Raw genomic sequence first — 19,064 nt, 5'->3', positions numbered from 1 at the left:
AATAGATAATACAGTGGGTAAGGTGTTTCCTTGCATGCAGCCAAATGTAATTCAATCACTTGCATCCCATGACCACCGCCATGAGTGGTTCCTGAGTGTAGAGCCGGGAGTAAACTCTGAGCAATGCTGTATGTGCCCCCCATATAAAAGAATGTCTGCTTATCAAAACTGCAGGTGACAGCAACCTTTTGGAAAGATCTTGCAACACTACCTGTAAGTCATGATGACTTTTAACAGGACTGAGTGAAGACTGCAATTATGTTACAGTATAAAATTGCAGAATGAAAAAGACAACATGACTTAACTGAAACCTATGTGTTAAAACTTCAATAAGTTCAGTAGACCCTGAAGTACATCTGAAGGCATTTGGGAGACAAAAATAACTAATGCCAACTCGGATGATAGGAAGTGAAGTATGATGCACAGAATGTGAAAGGCATTGTTTTATTGTATGATAATACATTGTATGGGGCACACATATCTGCAACAGAGTGCCTTATTGGAGGCCCCCTTTATAGCAGGGATGTTGTTATAGTAAAACCTCTCAAATGAGAAGGTTTCTGGAACCATCACAACTTGGGAAGCCTCCTTTCTCTCTCTCTCTCTCTCTCTCTCTCTCTCTCTCTCTCTCTCTCTCTCTATATATATATATATATATATATATATATATATATATATATATATATATATATATATATATATATATATATACATACATACATACATATGTATTCATTGTCAAAGAGAAAGTTTATAGAAAAGAAAGACTGAGGGAAGGTCTGAGAAGTGCATTTAAACACTGGAAGAGCTCCTGCATAAAAGAAATTTGTGACTTATGTTACAGACCAAGAAGACAGAACTAACCCTATGTGTAGAAGTGAAAAGAGGATCAATTTCAGCACCAGTTCCACTTGTGTCAGCTTTCTAACCATGGAAAGCAGTGAGTACCACATTTGTAAAGAAATTTCTAGAAAATCATGTGAAGAGGAGCAAATGTGTAACCTTAAATAATCATCTATATTGTTTATTGCTGAAAAATTATTATAAAATAAAAGATGCAAAACCTGAATACAGTATATGATTTTATTTTGTGTTACATGAAATATGTATTTGGCTGACCAATTTATTGAAAGAAAATTATCATAATTCTCCTGGAGCTTCTGTGGTGGGCTTGGGTGTGTGGTGGCCTTTAGGAGGGAGCTGCTACCTCACAATGAGAAAACAACTTAATCCAGCAGCTCATTTGCTTAGCACTTAGAAAATCCTATATCAGTGTAACCACAGACTTTTTTGGGTTTTATCACTAAACATCCCTGCCATGAGTCTGTAGTAGTCAAAACCGAGTCCATTCCTATGCTCATTGTAGCACTATTTATAATAATCAGAATGTGGAAACATCCCAAGTGCCTGAGAAAAGATGAGGAACTGTGGTACATCTACACAATGAAATACTATGCAGTTTTAAGGAAAAATAGTCATGAAATTTGCTTATACATGAATGGATGTGGAGAGGATTATGCTGAGTGAAATGAGTCAGAGGAGAAGGATAGATGTAGAATAATCCCATTCATTTGTGGGATATAAGAAAAATAAAAGGGGGAGTAAAGGGAAGAGCTGAAAACTTGCATTACTTCCTAAGATCTCTTACTGGAAAATACTTTGTGACACTCAGATCACTTCGTAAGATCTACATAATCTACCAGATCCTTTATCTCTTAATTCTGGCTATGTCATCTATACTACAAAGCAAAACTTTTTGGGGAATTAAAAAAATAAACTTGGAGGACTGTGACATTACCTTGTCTGGAGCCAGTAGTTGGTTCCTTGACTCATGTTTTTGGAAAGAACACCATGCTTTTAGGCCTAAAGTTTTTTCTTTCCATTTTCCTGTTTGATGTACCTATACAAATTACTACTATTCATTTAGTTTAGACTAAATAGTACCATGGGATTCCCTTTTCCCCACTGGGGACTATGGATTGTTCATCCCAACATTAAACAAGATAGTATGGTAATAATATCCAGAGACAAGAGAGATAAGGGCCAGGAGGACCTGTTCATAGTAGGGAGCTTGTCAAAGAGAGCAGCGAATGCAGTTAGACTAAAGAAAGGTCCAGTATGACAATGATAATTGGAACTGTTCACTCTGGCCAAGAACTGAGTGCTGAAAGAAGATATATGGTATGCATGTTACTCCTTCAATGCATTACTCCTTGTAATGCAAACCACAGTTTTCAAAAGGAAGTGAGAGAGTGCACATGAGAGAGAGTAGAGAGAGAAGGAGAGAAAGAGAGAGAGAAGTAAAACACTTTCTCCAGAAGCAGGTAGGGGAGTGATTGGGTAGGAGAGAAATTGAGGACATAGGAGGTAGGGGTGTATATTGTATATTCTAAGAATGAACTCAATCATGAATAATCTTGTTGCCACAATGCTTACTTCAATAAAGTAATCACACACACACACACACACACACACACACACACACACATATATATATATATATAATATTGGAGCCAGAGCTATCTAGCACAGCAGAAGGAGGGCATTTGCCTTATATACAGCCAACCTCAGTTGGATCCCTGACATTCCATATGGTCCCCCACCAAGCACCATCAGGAGTAACCTCTGAGCACTGCTCAGTTTGGATCCCAAAACAATAACGACGACAACAACAACAACAAAAGTTATATAACTCAAGACCATTCAGTTGACTGAATTTTCTTCTCCATAGAATGTTAAGACTTCTGAGACTACTTTTCTGATTTCTTTGCAAGTGGAGTGCGAAAGAAGTACACAACTAAATTTTACATGGAATAGAACTTCCCAGCAATAGGCTAACACAAAAATCAATCCACCTCCAAAAGACTAATTTTTTCAAAACTTTCTCATATTTTGTTATTATTTCACTGGCATACTATAAAACCCTACTGCTGTTTCCTCAAATAAATAATTTACAGTTTTATTCAAAACTTTTTAGTGCTGCCAGTTGTTTCAGGGAACCTGGAAATGTTCTCTATCAGCCCCAGGACTGCATAAGAAAAAAATTCCAGTTAACACTGGCTTCCTTCATCTCAGCAGCCTGCAAACTGGGAATCTCCTGAAAAGCCTAATTTGAACTTACAAAGGACAGAGCTCTGCAATCAACTCTGCAGCCTCAGCGTGTTCATTTAGTCTCTCAAACCGTCTATCAATGGCCAGGTATAGCTTATTTAATTTCACCCAGAACTATTTTTGGGGCAATATATAGCCTAGTCAGGCAAGATCTTTGATAGTTGTTATTTGACATTTAAACTCTGCAAAGAAGTATCCTCAAATGTCCCAATAGGGCATATAGACCACCAGAGTCACATAATGGACAGAATTCAACCAAACACATCATTTTCTCCACACATTTCCAAAAGCCGCAACCTCAGGCTACCTTCCATGTAACTAATGAAGTCTAACTCCCCAGCAGTTTGGAAGTTTCAATCCTTACCAAGACATTTGTCTCAATTAGTGAACCAATGAAAATAGAAAGCTGGTGGGCTCACTATGAAGTGTTGTTCAATTGAAATAGTCTTTCCTAAAGGCAAAATCAGCAAAAAGTTCTGGCTCTGGAAATGTAGAAACTGGCCACTTTGGTTAGCAAAGACTAGGAGCATAAAAACAACTGATGTAGGTTTTCTCAATGGCCTAATTATTCAAGCATCAGAGTAGTCTGTAGTTTCTTGATGGCAATTCTCACATTTTATACCTTTGAATTAGTTTTCTCATTTGTAAGTTAATTATTACATATTATTCTTTTCTAAAGTTATTTCTAATTATACTGTTGACTTTCTTGTTTTTCTCTTTCAAGTAAGTGTGCATCAACTATGTTCAAATCCATTATTAAAACAGTAGTTTGCCATAATGAAAAAACTCTATCCCAGGCTTAGTCCTAGGATCTGTGCAAAAACCAAGACCATCATTTATAAAAGACTGTTTACAACAACAGTGATGGAACAGAACTTCTAGAACTGTAAAGAAAGACTTTCCTAAGCTTCGCCCTATGACCTGTGTAAATACCAAGATCTCTAGTTAGAGGCCTGATTTTATCACCCAAATCTGAGTGGAAAGTTTCTTGGCAGCATAAAAAGACATTAGGGTCTCCTTGTATTTAGGCCAAGGCTTTTCCTTTTCATGTCCCTCATATTTTGGTGGGCTATGCAAACAATAATTGCCACTCTAACACCATTTTTACTGTGCTCCTTTGACTCTAATCCTTAAGAAAAACAACCCACTTAAACTTTAGAGGTTAACTTAAACTAATATGCATGTGCATGGAAATGTAAAAAAGTACTTTGCCTTCAATGTATAAGGAGTTACATAAGTTTTATGGCTTTAGATTGCTTTGTGTGCTGCTAAGAAATATTATGTATTACAATCTGGGGGCTTGAGGGACAATATAATTGTACATGGGTTCTGTTTTATTTTTCTTAATGTTCTGTGGCTGAAAGTTCAAAGTTAAGATATCAGCAATAGGACTACTGAGAATTCTGTTTATGGGTGATTGTCCTTCCACTGTAACTTTACTTTGTCCTCTTTCTTTGCATCTTTGTTCTCATAATTAAAAATAAAAAATTAAAAAGAAAGACCTTGGGGTGTGAAAAAGGAGTGTGTAGAGAGCTGGTAGTTGTTCCCATGACAGTATGCTTCAAGGGTGGAGAAACCCCATATCTCTTAGGCCAAGGGAATTCCCTTTCTAATTTCCCCAGTACTTACTGTACCTTTATGAAGAAGAGGAAGAAGAAGAAGAAGAAGAAGAAGAAGAAGAAGAAGAAGAAGAAGAAGAAGAAGAAGAAGAAGAAGAAGAAGGAAAAAGAAGAAAAAAGAAGAAAAAGAAGAAACACAAAATTACGTAGTTGCTGTTCTTTTTTTTACTTTTTGTTTTGTTTTGTGTTTGTTGCTTGTTTGTATTTATAGTTGCTGGTTTTTTTGTTTGTTTTTTGTTTTTGTTGATGTTGCTTGGTTGTTAGTTTTTTTTTTTTTGCCTTTTTTTTTGCTTTGTCTGGCTACATTTTTCTTCTTTTTTCTCTTTCTACTAAATTGAAATTTATAACACCTAGACGAACTCCTCCCAGTTTTTTCTTTTTTTTCTTTTTATCTCCAACAGAACCACATCACTTTTTTTTAATTTTAAATTTCTAAATTTGTTTTTGTTTTTGGGTCACACTCAAAAACAGCACTTGGGGTTACTTCTGGCTCTATGTTCAGAAATCGTTACTGGCAGGATTCTGCATGCAAGGAAAATGCCCTACCTCTATGCTATCTCTCTAGCCCTAGAACCACATAACTTGGATCATCTTATTCAGCTGCATAAATTGAGGGGGGGAATGTATGGTACCAGGACCAAATAGTCATATGAACATTTAGTGGAAATAAAAAATGATCAGACTTGAACACCAAACCAAAAGTCAATGACAACAGAATCGATACCCATCCTACAACAAGCTGTACAAATGAGGACCAATCACACTAAGATTCTGGGGGGTAAAGAGGGAGATATGGGATGCCAGGAGCAGGGATGGAGGGAGGACAACACTGGTGATGGGAATGCCCTTCATTCATTGTCACTATGTACCTTAAATATTACTTTGAAAGATTTGTAATTCACTTTAGCCTCAATAAAAATTAAAAACAAAACAAAAACAGTAGTTTATTTTATTTTTATCTTCTAGATAGGGACTCCTGCCTTTTGCATAAAACTTTGAGACATGAAATACTTTGTTTTACCTCCAATTTCTACATTTTCTATAAAATTGAGAAAAAGGACGGGGAACAGGGGCCAAGTGGTCCCAGGTGCATTGATGGAGATAAAAAAAAGGACAGAAGTTAGTACCAAGCCAAAATCAACGGCTTAAGAATCAAGAGACCCAAACTATAAAAAATCTATACTTAAAATGGGTCTGTTACACTGGCAGGCCAGGGAGCTAAGGGTGGAGGTACAGGATGCACGCTCAGAACTTTGATGGAGGAAGGTCAACACTGGTAGTAGGAATGGCTTTAATTCACTGTCACTGTATGCCTGAAGTCCAACTATGAAGGACTTGTAATTTACAATGGTTTCAATAAAAATTAAAATGAACAGTACTTTGAGAGAACTGTCCAGACATTATAATATTGCAAATACTTGGGGGGGGGGCATAACTAGTGATGCTCAGGATTTACTTCTGGCTCTGTACTCAGGAATTACTCCTGGCGAAACTTGGGAGACCATATGGAATGTAGGGGTTGAACCTCAGTTGGCTACATACAAGGCAAGAGCTTCTCATCCTGAACTATTACTCTGGTCCCACATTACAAACACTGTTTTATTTTAAATTTGGCTCGCACCTAGAGATTCTCGGGGGTTATTCCTTGTTCTGCACTCAGGATTTGTTCCTGGCAGGCAGAGGACCATATAAGATGCCAGGGATCAACCAATGTTGAATTCATACAAGGCAAATTCCCTCCCTGATATATTATTTTCCAGCCCCCTGATACTTTTTTACACAATTATTTAATTTTTATTATACATCGAAAAAACTTTTTAAAGCTATTTTAGAGGATGAATGGCCTGCTATGGATTCACAGCATAAAATATTTTTTATATTTTGCATTCAATTCTTTCCTTTAGTTTCTAGATGTGTTAAACTAATTTGATCAAACATACTTATTTCCATTGGTTTCTCTGCAACACCATGTTTAGTGGTCTATGGTTAATTACATTCATTCAAAAACACTTATAAGTGGCTACTCTCTGTGAGGAATTCAAAAGCCATGTGGCCAAACCAGGTCCAAGACAAGGTGCAGCTGTAATCTAAGTGGCTTGAGTATTCATAACTGGAAAGTGTAAGGAAATGGTAATTATTGGTTGTATTTTAAAAGCAAAAGTTGAAATAACCTGTCCGTTTTCTTTTAAGAGCACCATAGAATTTATTAGCACATAGCACATAGCACCAAAGGGGTTTGTTAATATCACATCAATAGAAAGATCCACACTGTAGGGTCAGCTACATTGCAGTCATTTTGAATGCCAGGTTATTCCCTACGTGAAAGGTCCTCAGAATGACCACTCTGGGCTAAGGGAGGTAGAAACAAGCACTTTGTGCAAGTCTAAGTGATACCTTTTTAAATAATCCCACAAGGCATTCATATTTCATCTCTAAGGACTCTGATAGCTTCTCAAATGTGATAGCTTTCTTGTAGTAATGCAGAGTTCATGACAACTGCTTTCATAAGGAACAAAGACTCAATTGCTGAGGATGAGAGAAGTAATCTTTGTTTTCATGGAAAGAAGCCTCCAGTGTACAACCTGGCCATAGCTTTGCTCTTTCATTATTTTTCAACTCAGTAAAAATATGGCACCAGACCGCTAATACATCTGAAACTCCAGCCAATATGATTTGCATGGAATTGTGTTCCCTCTCAAATGGCTATTTCAATTTTAGACTCACAGAATCACAAGCCAGCAAACCAGCAAACCCACAATGAGTGTGTTTGTTCCATTGACATAACATTGACAATTGATTGCAAAGTTCCATTGACATAAAATTGACAAATTATCGCAAAGTGTGTGTAGGTCTAACTACACAACATCAGGATCTCTCACAAGTGAAAAAATTATTCTCACAGAGGAGCCCACATTTCTGCAGTAACCTAAATTTAACAGTATCCAAACCATGACTAAAATCAAGTTGAAATGGATCCAGAGCATTCCAACACCCTAAGAGACTGGGCATTCCCAAATACCTGGAGTAGCACCCTTCTTATCCAGTTAATTTTTGTCTGAAATTGCTTTAAATAATAAAAAGTAAATAGTGTCTTTTGCATAGTCAGAGTAGCAAAGAGGTAGCACAATTCACAGCTGTATTTTGTTTTGTTTTGTTTTGTTTTGTTTTGGAGCCATGCCAGGAGATGCCCAGGGGTTACTCCTGGTTCTGTTCTTAGAAATTACTGCTGGCAGGCTCAGGGGATCATATGGGATGCCAGGAATTGAACCCAGGTCTGTCCTGGGTCGGCCGCATGCAAGGCAGAAACCCTACCGCTGTGCTATCTCTCTGACTCCATCACATCTGTATTTTTTCTAAATGGTCTAATTCTGGACAAAGAGAACATTCTAAATTCAACATCAACACTCTAGAGACCAGGCAGTGTGGTACCTTAAAATCTTGAACTACAGCCATGTTAGAAAGCTTAATCCCATTCTCTGATGAGGAAAACTATTCCCTCTTTTTCCTGGGTCACAACAGACACTTTTTAATCAGTGCAGGTGGAGTATCTTTGGAAATATTACTACATAGCTTATATATTTCAAGTATTTGTTACATCAAAAGACAAACTCATTCTTAAAGCATGTGTTTCACAACCCCGTGAGTGTGTTTTAAATAAAATGCTCACAGTCACTTTTGGAGTCTATTATTAGTTTCTTTTATTGGGAGATTCCTGTGGGCAGCTTTAGGCAACCACAAATCCCCATAAAGAATAGATGCCTTGCAACTTAGCTGCCCCCCTCCCTCGGAGCTGCCCTAATAACCCTGTGGGAATCCATTGCCTATGGATGTCTCTAAACTCTCTTTAAACCTATATCTATTTTCAGCCTATACCATCTCGGGGTAACCAGATCAATACCTTTATTATCTGCCATAAATCTCTTAAAGCACCAAAGAGAACATTTAAAGAGCATGAAGTCAACCCCACTGCTAGAAAGGTAGCCATGAGAGAATGTCCCACAGGGCCCAAGGTAAATAAATAGCACATGGAACAATGTTTTTCAGAGACTTGCCTTTCTCAGACCTGGATGTCAGGTTGTAAGATATAAGCAATTTGTCTATCTAGTCCAAAAGCCAGTTGTCAACCAGTGGTTTGATATAGGGCTCAAGTCATGGCTTTCTTCTCAGGACATAACATCTCTCCATTACTCCCCAGCTCCTGCTCATGGAGTCTTGCCTTTTACTTGTTTTGAAAAAGGGAAGAAATGTGCAAAATTGTTGTAAAAAATATGGTGCAGAGATTTGCAAGCTACCCACAGAGACTGTTATACAGCTGACAGAAATCAACGTGGCAGGGTCTCCGGCTTATTAAACAAATGTGACCATTTGAAAAGCTTCAAGGTACCATATGAACCATGGAGTGGTCACAAATGAAAAAGGAAAAAGCATGAGTTGTATGAAAGACATGAAAGGGGCTCACATGCTTCATAATTCAAAAACAGTCAGAGAGGCAGTTTCAACTCGGGCTCAGTTGGGTTGAGAATCTCTGAAAGCTTGAACCATGGACCTCATGGAGTCATTCTCTAAAAAAACATTCGAAGTTACTAAACAACCAGAATAAGAGTCACAAGATTGCAGTGCTTTCATATTATTTAAAAATAAAAAAGAAGAGTCACAATAAAGTCCAATAGTTCATGAATCAAGAATCCAGGCAAGTGCTCGCTTCAGCAGCACATATACTAAAATTGGAATGATACAGAGAAGATTAGCATGGCCCCTGCTCAAGGATGACACGCAAATTCGTGAAGCATTCCATTAAAAAAAAAGAAACCAGGCAAGTCATTTTTCTAGTTATCATTTCCAAGATCAATCCTGTGTCTGACAGAAGCAGCAACCACTAGCAAAAGCTCATTCAAGTAGTGCGTGGCATAGAAGGGCTTCTGTCCTAGACTTGGTTTTGCATTCTCAACCTTGGTCACCAACATTTTCCATAAGAATGGTCTCTTTAACAGGGAACATGCTAGAATACTGCTGGTCTCTGAATAATACAAGTTTGAACTGTGCCAGTCTAAATACGGATGTTGCGTGATTGAGTTTTGAGAGGTGGGTGCCTTGGACACTGAAGCCCTGGGTGAGAAACTCTGCATGGATATATGACTGGTGGATCAATAGAACTGCTTGTCTCAGGCCTCCTGAACATTTCTGTCAGTTTCACAAATCATAGTTTTGTGATTTGAAGAACTTCTTTACATTTGTTTTGAAGCTGCTGTCCTTACTCATGCTACATTCTCAGTCACTGTCATCTATGCATCAAATACACTGACTGCAAATTAAAGCCAGTAAGTTTGCCTCTAAGGAGAGACCTAGGTTATTAAAAAGCTTTGTCACGGGAATACAATCTGATGAATTGCTCTTTCTAGTACTTGGAACATGCTAAAGTTAATAAACCAGGTCTAGGGGCCCTATAATAGCATTACATCAAATTGTAGGTGAGCTATTTCACCAATGAAATAAAGAGAGATTTAATGTCTCTGGAGTTAAATTAAAAGCTGACATATAGGAGGTTGCAGATATTGTATAGTAGGCAGGACACTTTTTTGCATGTGGCTGACCTGCTTATGCTCTCCTTCATTCCATATGGTCTCCTGATCCTAGCCAGGAGTGATCCCTGAGCAGAGCCTGGACCAGACTGTGAGCACCACCAGATATGACCCAGAAACTGAAAAGAAAAAAATTACATACATATACCAGTTAATTCATAATAAAATTGTTAGCATCATAAAATGGAGAAATGGAAGTCTCTTCAATAAAGGCCGATGAGAAAATTAGGTAACAACATGCAAAATTATGAAATTAGAGCAGTGTCCAATATCAAAATAATCAAAAGTATGTTAAAGGTTAGATGGTAGAGCCAGTACCATAAATATATTGAATCAGACTTAGGCCAACAAGTCCATGACATCAGCTTCTACAAAATATTTGAGGATTCAAACACCAAAAGCAAGGAAAATAAAGGTAAAAGCAAACAATATGTATTATAAAACTAAAAATCTCTGCACAGTAAAAGAAACTATCAATAAAACAAACAAACAAAAATCCACCCAATTGAATGGGCGTAAATATTTGTATAATATATAATTGTTAGAGGGCTAATACCAACGATACATAATTGACATTGATACAACAAGAAAATAAATGACTCTATCAAAACCTTGAAGGAGTACAGTTAGCTTAATACATACTTTCCAAAGAAGATATGCATATGGCCAACAAGCATCTGAAAAAAATACTTATTACCACGTATTTAAAATGCAAATCAGGGGCTGGAGTGGTGTCATGGAGTGGTAAGGTGTCTGCCTTGCCTGCGCTAGCCTAGGACGAACCATGCTTTGATCCCCTGGCGTCCCATATGGTCCACAAAGCCAGGAGTGATTTCTGAGGACATAGCCAGGAGTAACCTCTGAGCTTCACCGGGTATGCTCCCCCCCAAAAAACAAAACAAAACAAAAAAACATCAATCTAAGCAACAGTGATGCACCACAGCACTACCAAATAGCCTATCTTCAAAGGTCACACCAACAGGTGAGGATGAGGGGAAAAGCAATCCCTACTCACTGCTACTAAGACTGTCAATTGATTCAGCATCTATGACAAATAATATAGGAATTTCTCAATAAATTAAAACCAGAGATACCCTATGATCTAACAATTTTACTCCTAGAGATTCATCACAAAACACAAAACACCAATTTGAAAATATATCTGCATACCTATATCCATTCCAGTGTTATTTACAAGAGTCAAGATCGGGAATCAAGTCAAGTAATCAAGTATAGATTAATGGATAAAGATACTGTGGCATGTATACATCACGAAATATTAGTCAGAAGAAAAAATACAATCTTGCATTTTACTATCACACATATGAAAATACAAGGAGTCATGTTAATTGAAATTTATCAGAAGGAGAGTGATAAATTCCATGTGATTTCATGCACATGTGAGCTATGACAAAGCAAAGTACAGGAATGGACAAATCCAAAGAAAACTTGTCAATTCAGACTAGAGGAACTAAATTATCAGAGAAGGAGGGGTGATGCATTGAAAGGAAGTGAAGCCAATGGATGATGGGATAGGGATACTGGTACTTTGATGGCAGATACAAAATCTTGACATAAGCTTTGAAGAGGTGTAAAATCATACCCCCATAACACAGGCTTGGAGGTCCAAACTAATGTTATATTAATTTAAAAAATGTCTCTGGAATTGTATAAGTATTGTTGGTGCTTTTTTTAATGAAATTTAATAAACTAAAGAGATAGAAAAGAGGTAGAGAGTGGGAAAGGAGAAGAGAAAACAGAGGGTAGAAATATAGGGAGTGATTGGATTTAAATCTTGAGTCCCAGACTTTGAGAACTGCACTTTATAGGAAAGGGCCCTTCTAGAGTCCCTCCCCCATACCTGGCTTCCTCAGACCCAGGGATGAATCCATTATGGCTCTTATGAATACAGGCCAAGGGAACTTGTCTTATATCTAGATTGAGTTGGCCCTCCCCAAGTCAGATGGAAATGACTGAAATGTCACTGCTTTCCATTCTTTGGGGGTGGGGTGGGCATTTTTCACTTTATCTCTTTCAGTGAATATCTACTCAGTGAACCTGTTTGGGGCCTTTCCTTATAAAGTCAGGTCACTGCGTTGCCTCAGGATAGAAATGATTTATTCCAAATATATTATTCAGATATGCTTGAAGCACAGCCATAGGTACATGGTCATAAAGGTGAAAGCAGATTTAGTTTTATTTAATAAGGCTCAGAATGATGACCTAGAGCTGGACAGAAGAGCTTACCGAGGGGCAGTTCTGTTCACTAGAACTTTCCGCAGCCATGGGATTATTGTATTTTGTACTGTCCAGTCATAGCCTCTGGCCACATGTCACTACTCCTAAGCATTTGAAATGGGCTGAATGGATTGAGGAACTGAGCTGTGATTAAAATGTAATTAATTTAAGCTTAAATCATCAGCCACGTGTGGCTGTGTTAGTCTATTGAAAAACAGTCAACACTTCAACTTCACAGATATAAAAACTGTGGGTTAAGCCACAGATTTTGGATTAACAGGTTACTGCTCTGGGATCTTTGCTTTAGAGCACAGATCTGAATCTTCTAAGCCTCATGTAGAGCCTTTAGACCAGACCATCCTTCACTTTTATACCTAAAGTCCTGAGAACATACAAGTGAGGCTGGGTTGTGGGTGACATGTTCAGTTGCAGGAAGGAGACTACCAAATGTTTAATTTGCCGATTCTCCGATCAACCCTGAGCCTGCAGTCAGGATGCTTTTGTCTGCTGTGTTTGATAACGTCTTCACTGTTTAGTCTGATTCAGCAATTTCTAATTAACAGGCTACCAGGAGAGAACTGAATGAGACTATTTGTGTTAGTGTTTACTCTGGGAAGGGAGTAGAACTTTGTGGTGACTGCTTTGTTTTTGCCTCAACCTTTATTGTGGGGCTGAGAGCATTTAACAGAAGCAATACACAAGTTTAATCACCCACAAAAAGGCTTGGAAAGCTCACTCGAGAGGCCAGAACACATCTAATGGAAGCTCCTTGCCTATGACCACAATGCTAATAAGCACAGTAAAGAGGACCAAAGAAAGCTCTTGAATATTATTCAAGAGATTCAAATCATCTCTATGCTGTCCAATTATCGTAGCATATGGGGCCCTGCTTTTGCCTTTATTCAATGCCTTGTTTAAAGTGATAATGCCAACATTATTGTTCTTTGAGGAGCAATATAAAAATAAGCTAGAGCAATGATATTAAATAATAATTGGAAATAAAAAACACACAAAAAGTGGTGCTAAATGTATTATTTGGAGAAGAAATGGAAATAATAAGAAATCATAATGTCTAATATTTGTAGAGCTACTCTACTCACTAACCACTATTATCTTGCTTATTAAATTATAATATCCTGATGGAAAATAGTCATTATTTTACCTTGGTTGGAAATAATACTATGAGATCATTTTCTCGACTATCCCACTACAAATTTGTCATTCAAAAATGCATTTCTTCTACTCTACTCATTTGTGTTTTTCATTTGGGTGGTAGGGCCCTTCTGCAATAAAACAAACAGCTATCTTGGACACAGATCTGCATCCAAGAAACTCACATTACATAATGAAAGGAATCCCCCCCAGCCCAATACACACAAGTGCCAAATGCCAAGCATATTGGAGCTTAGAGGAAGGAGATTTCATTGGGACAAGATTTGGGCTTCAGAGGAAATGTAATATTTGTGTTTGGGGTCTATGTGGTGGAGATATGAGCTTGAGCATGATCTGTAGAGGATTCCAGACCCAGAGAGGAGATAGCACAAAGGGGAAAGGGGCAAGATAGCCCATTTAAGGAAGGTAAACAGTCATTGTTGGGTGGTAAAAGGACACATAGTTGTTTTTCGTTTGGGGTTTTGTGGGGAAGGTGCATACCTTGAGGTGCTCATGGCTTACTTCTCACTCAGTGCTCATGCATCATTCCTGCTAGATAGAGATCAGTGGACACTATGTATCTCTCCTGTTCTTTAGAGCTAAGGTTGGCACAACTGATCACATAAAGGAACTGCCTAGACTGCCCAAATTAAAATTTTAGAGTTTAACTGTAGGTGCTGGGAAACATGGTTCCTTCACTTGAATATTTGACTGACAGAGACCTCACAACTCCCTATTGCCCAAAGATAGAGCATGAATTAGAAAACAGAAGACAGAAAAGATTTGTTTATTGAGTATGCTAAGCACTGTTTTTTCCACACATCATTCATTAATTCCTCCATCCTCCATTAAATCTCCAAATTGCTCAGTAATAATCCAGTTTTATAAATGAGATCCATAGTGGTTATGTAACCAAGAACATTGAGAAATTCCTCAACTATGCCCCCGAAGGTTACACCACAGAGGGTGAGCAATCATGTTTGAAGTCTTCTATACAAATGTAGTATTTGAACATCTCTCACATAGGATAAAGCCCGCAGGAAGTCCTAGATTCTGGGTTGGTTTTCTGCTGGTTAGCCCAGCTTTTCAGCAAATTTTCATTTTGAAATAGGCCATTTTTCTATTTTCTCTGTTCAGCAGCACATTTTGAATGTTTATTACATTTTAGAAATAGAGAAAATATGAGGGCCAGAGAGACAGTACAGCAGGCAAGGCACTCGCCTTGCATGTAACCAATGCAGGTTCAGTCCCTGGCACTCCATATAGTACCCTGAAAATTGTGAGGAGAGATTGCTGAAGACAGAGCTAAAAAAGTCCTGAGAACCATTGATGCGACAAAAAATGGGAAAAATACCCTCATCCATAATCCTATCACTATAACATAAGAAATTATTTTAGTGGCTTTTCTTTAATTGATATTTTTCTATAATTCTATGAAGTAAGAATGCTAGATTCTGGTTATTTATGTTAGTAAAGCAGACACCTCATGCACCAATCCCAAGGGATTGGGAGACACAGGCTTGGAAACAATACAACACAGGGAATAATCCACACATTATTAGGAAGATAAAACAGTGAATCAGGAACTTCCACCACAAGGTATCTGCCTGCCAGCAAAGGTACCAGCAGAAAACACAACTGTGGAAAAAGAAACAAAAAGCATTTTCTCCCTAAAATCTTGGATCTTTATTGGGAAGCAAAAGATCACGCCCCTACGGCGGAGAACAGGTATTGAAAATGACCAATACAAAAGGTGCTTCAATCCAAAGGTACTTCCAGTCCAATGAGTACAAGCACCAGCAAAGAATTATCATAAGTAGAATGAAAACCCATTTATTCCAACACCTTCATATGTTGTATTCATGATTTGAAATACCCAGTGAGGCAAACAAATCAATTTTTCCAAAACTAAACTGTTGATATTATGCAATACTAATTAATATTCAAGCAGAGTGTTGTAAATATGTACATGATGTAAAAATTTAGGTAGAACATAGAAGAATCTAGGTGAGCCAAATCATTTCTGTAAGAAAACAAATTTGCAGGGTATGCATTAAAGAGACACAATATGATGACCACAACCATATTCAAGGCTGAAACAGCAGAACAGACTGCAGAGTTCAGAGATACACCTGTATAAAGCCAGCCACCTACTATTTTACCAGAAAAGTTTAAGTCAATTCAACAGCAAAATATATTATTTCTTCTTTTTGGGGAGGATAGGGGGACACACTCAGCAGCACCCAGAAATCACTCCTAACAGTATCGGGGGACCATATGGGATGCCAGGGAATGAACCCAGTTGGCCCACATGCAAGACCACATGCTATTGCTCCAGCTTGAAAAATACATTCAGGGGCCGGAGAGATAGCATGGAGGTAAGGCGTTTGCCTCTCATGCAGGAGGTCATCGGTTCGAATCCCGGCGTCCCATATGGTCCTCCCGTGCCTGCCAGGAGCAATTTCTGAGCCTGGAGCCAGGAATAACCCCTGAGCACTGCCGGGTGTGACCCAAAAAAACCACAAAAAAAAAAGAAAAATACATTCAACCAAATATAGTACCAAATATAGTAAGTAAACTAAAAGCTGACCCTACACCTTACACTACATAACAAACTTAGCTAAAAATGATAGAGATGCTTATATATAAAATAAAGTTATAAAATATTAGAAAAATCATGGGAGGAAGCTTTTATGACTTGGGTTAAAAAGCAATTTTAATTAATATATTTATTTAAACACCATGATTACAAACATGTTTGTTGTTGGGTTTCAGTCATAAAAAAGAGAACACCCTCCTTCACCAGTACCACCTTCCTACCACAAACTTTTATTTTAACACTGTGGTTACAAGGTTGTTTGTAATACAGGTATTTTTTCCACAGATAAAGTTGTTCATGATTGAGTTATACTCATACAATGTACAATAACCTTCACCATACAGCAAATTTTATACTTAAAGATATTCTTATCTCACTTATTTTGGCTTTGAGGCCATATCCAGCAATGCTTGGGGTTTTTCCTGACTTAGCACTCAAGAGTCACTACTAGAGATGTTGTGGAGATTATATCAGATACTGAGGATCAAACATGAGCTAGCCATGTGAAAGGCAAATGCCCTATCTATTACACTATGGTTCTAATCTGCAAGTTCTAGACTTAACACCCAAATAAAAATACATAACAAAATAACAATTGGACTTCACTGAAAATATGGATTTTTTTCTTTCCTAAATTACTGTTATAGTTAAGGTAACAAGATACAGTAGTGCCAACTTAAATGCTCTTCATATATAGTAACTGCACCAAACTACTACCAAACTGCCCAATACCTTCCACCACTGTCCTTAGTAACTTGTAGCTTACCTCTTCATTTCCTCATAACCCTACATCATCTGGATCATCTCAGTTTTGTAAAGCAGGGTCAAATGTGTATTACAAAGAATTTTTGCTTTCAGAAGGACAGCCTCAAGACATAATTAAGAGAAAATATTTGCTAATCACACATCTACCCAAAGACATCTCAACAACAAATAGCAAACTAATTTCAAAATGGACAAAAAATTTGATAGACAATCAGAGAAGATACCAAAAATTAAAAGATTTGGTGTTGGGATGGTGCTCAGTGGCAGCATGCATGAGACCCTGGGTTTGATCCCTGGCAACACACACAAATCAAAATGAAAAGATTTTCAACATTATCAATTCTTTGAAAAATATAATTTAAACCTAAAACATTATACCACTGCTTACATAGTATAAAAGTTTAAATAAAGAATTGTAATGAGAACAAGGTCTGGCAAAGATGTTGAAAAGCTTTTTCATTGTTATTAGGTGAACGAATAAGCTTTGAAAATAATTCAACTCGCTTCAAAAAATGAATTAACACGGGGCTGGAGAGTTTACATAGAAATTAAGCCACTTGTCTTGACCATGGTCAATCCTCAGCATGACATAGAGCACAGAAATGGAAGTAGTAGCCCCTGAGCATCACTGGGTGTGGCTCCCAAACAAAAAGCTTTAAATAAAGCTAAACATATTCCTGACCCAGCAATTCCACTCTGATATATTAAAATATACAACCACACAACAATCTATACATGTATATTAATAATATAATTTCTCATAAACATTAGAATCTAGAAACAAGCCAAGTGTCCTGGAGTGGGTGAATGGATAATGATTATATCATTAGTTGCTACCCAGGAAGAGACAGGAATGAACTATTGACACAACCAACAACTGCAATGCATTTCAAATAAATATGCTGAGTGAAAGAATTTCTATGTAATGATGACCTGCTAATTATGTTGATATGACATTCAAAATTAACAAAACAATAGGGACAGAGAACAGATCGATGGATACCAGGAATGGAGGAAGGAGCTTGTTATTTGTGAGTCTGATTACAAAACAGTTAAATGAACATATTATTTGGAATTATTTTGACCTCTTTTAAAGGTGATAGCTATTGGAATTTTTGTCTATGTTAAAAACTCTTACAACTATAAACTTTAAAAAGTAAAACTGGGGGGTCGGAGAGATAGCATGGAGGTAGGGCATTTGCCTCACATGCAGAATAACAGTGGTTCAAATCCCGGCATCCCATATGGTCCCCTGAGCCTGCCAGGAACAATTTCTGAACATAGAGCCAGGAGTAACCCCTGAGAGCTACTGGGTGTAACTCCCCACCAAAAAAAGTAAAACTGGGGTGGGACCAGAGAGATGGCATGGAGGTAGGGTGGTTTGAATCCTGGTATCCCATATGGTCCCCCGAGCTTGCCAGGAGCAATTTCTGAGCATAGAGCCAAAAGTAACCCCTGAATGATGTCAGGTGTGACCCAAAACAGACAAACAAACAAACAAAAAGTAAAACTGGGGCCAGGTTGAGTATACAGCAAGAAAAAAGTTCTTGCCTTGCACACGGCTGACTCAGTTTCAATCCCGGGTAGCCCAGATGGTCCCCTGAGTAAATCCTGAGTGCAGAGACAGGAGTAAGCCTCGTGCACTGCTGGGTGAGACCCCAATGCCAAAAGGAGTATCTTACTGAATATAAGTTTTAAAGAAATATGCTTTTTATAAATCAATACTACATATAAAGTGTGGTTTGAGTAGGATTGAGCAGAAAGGACTCTTCCTTTGGTAGTTCTAGCTATCAGCTCTAGAGAACTGAGGTCAAAATCTCAGTCTAAATCTGTCTCACTACCTGTTTGCTTTTATTAATAGAATTTTATTGGAAAAGTCACTGCATTTTTCCTGTATTTATCATATAAATAATTTCCTGCTAAGATATCAAATTCAGTTATTCAGACAGAACCAATTGATGTAAAAGCCAAATAAACTCACAATGTAGTCCTTTCTAGGAT

General features: G+C 37.7%; 1 protein-coding gene and 1 non-coding gene across 2 annotated transcripts in view; one reads left to right on the top strand and one right to left on the bottom strand.

Moving 5' to 3' along the window:
- Positions 1-19,064, bottom strand: part of AFF2 (ALF transcription elongation factor 2) — a 593,967-nt gene that overhangs the window by 194,637 nt on the left and 380,266 nt on the right. The window lies entirely within an intron of this gene.
- On the top strand, positions 9,425-9,531 carry LOC126000241 (U6 spliceosomal RNA). The gene has a single exon (XR_007492597.1). It is a non-coding gene; the product is annotated as a U6 spliceosomal RNA (small nuclear RNA).

This window comes from Suncus etruscus, chromosome X (assembly GCF_024139225.1).
Source record: "Suncus etruscus isolate mSunEtr1 chromosome X, mSunEtr1.pri.cur, whole genome shotgun sequence".
Taxonomy (NCBI): Eukaryota; Metazoa; Chordata; class Mammalia; order Eulipotyphla; family Soricidae; genus Suncus; species Suncus etruscus.
The sequence above is the reverse complement of the archived record's forward strand: the minus strand, read 5'-3'. Positions and strand labels throughout refer to the sequence as shown.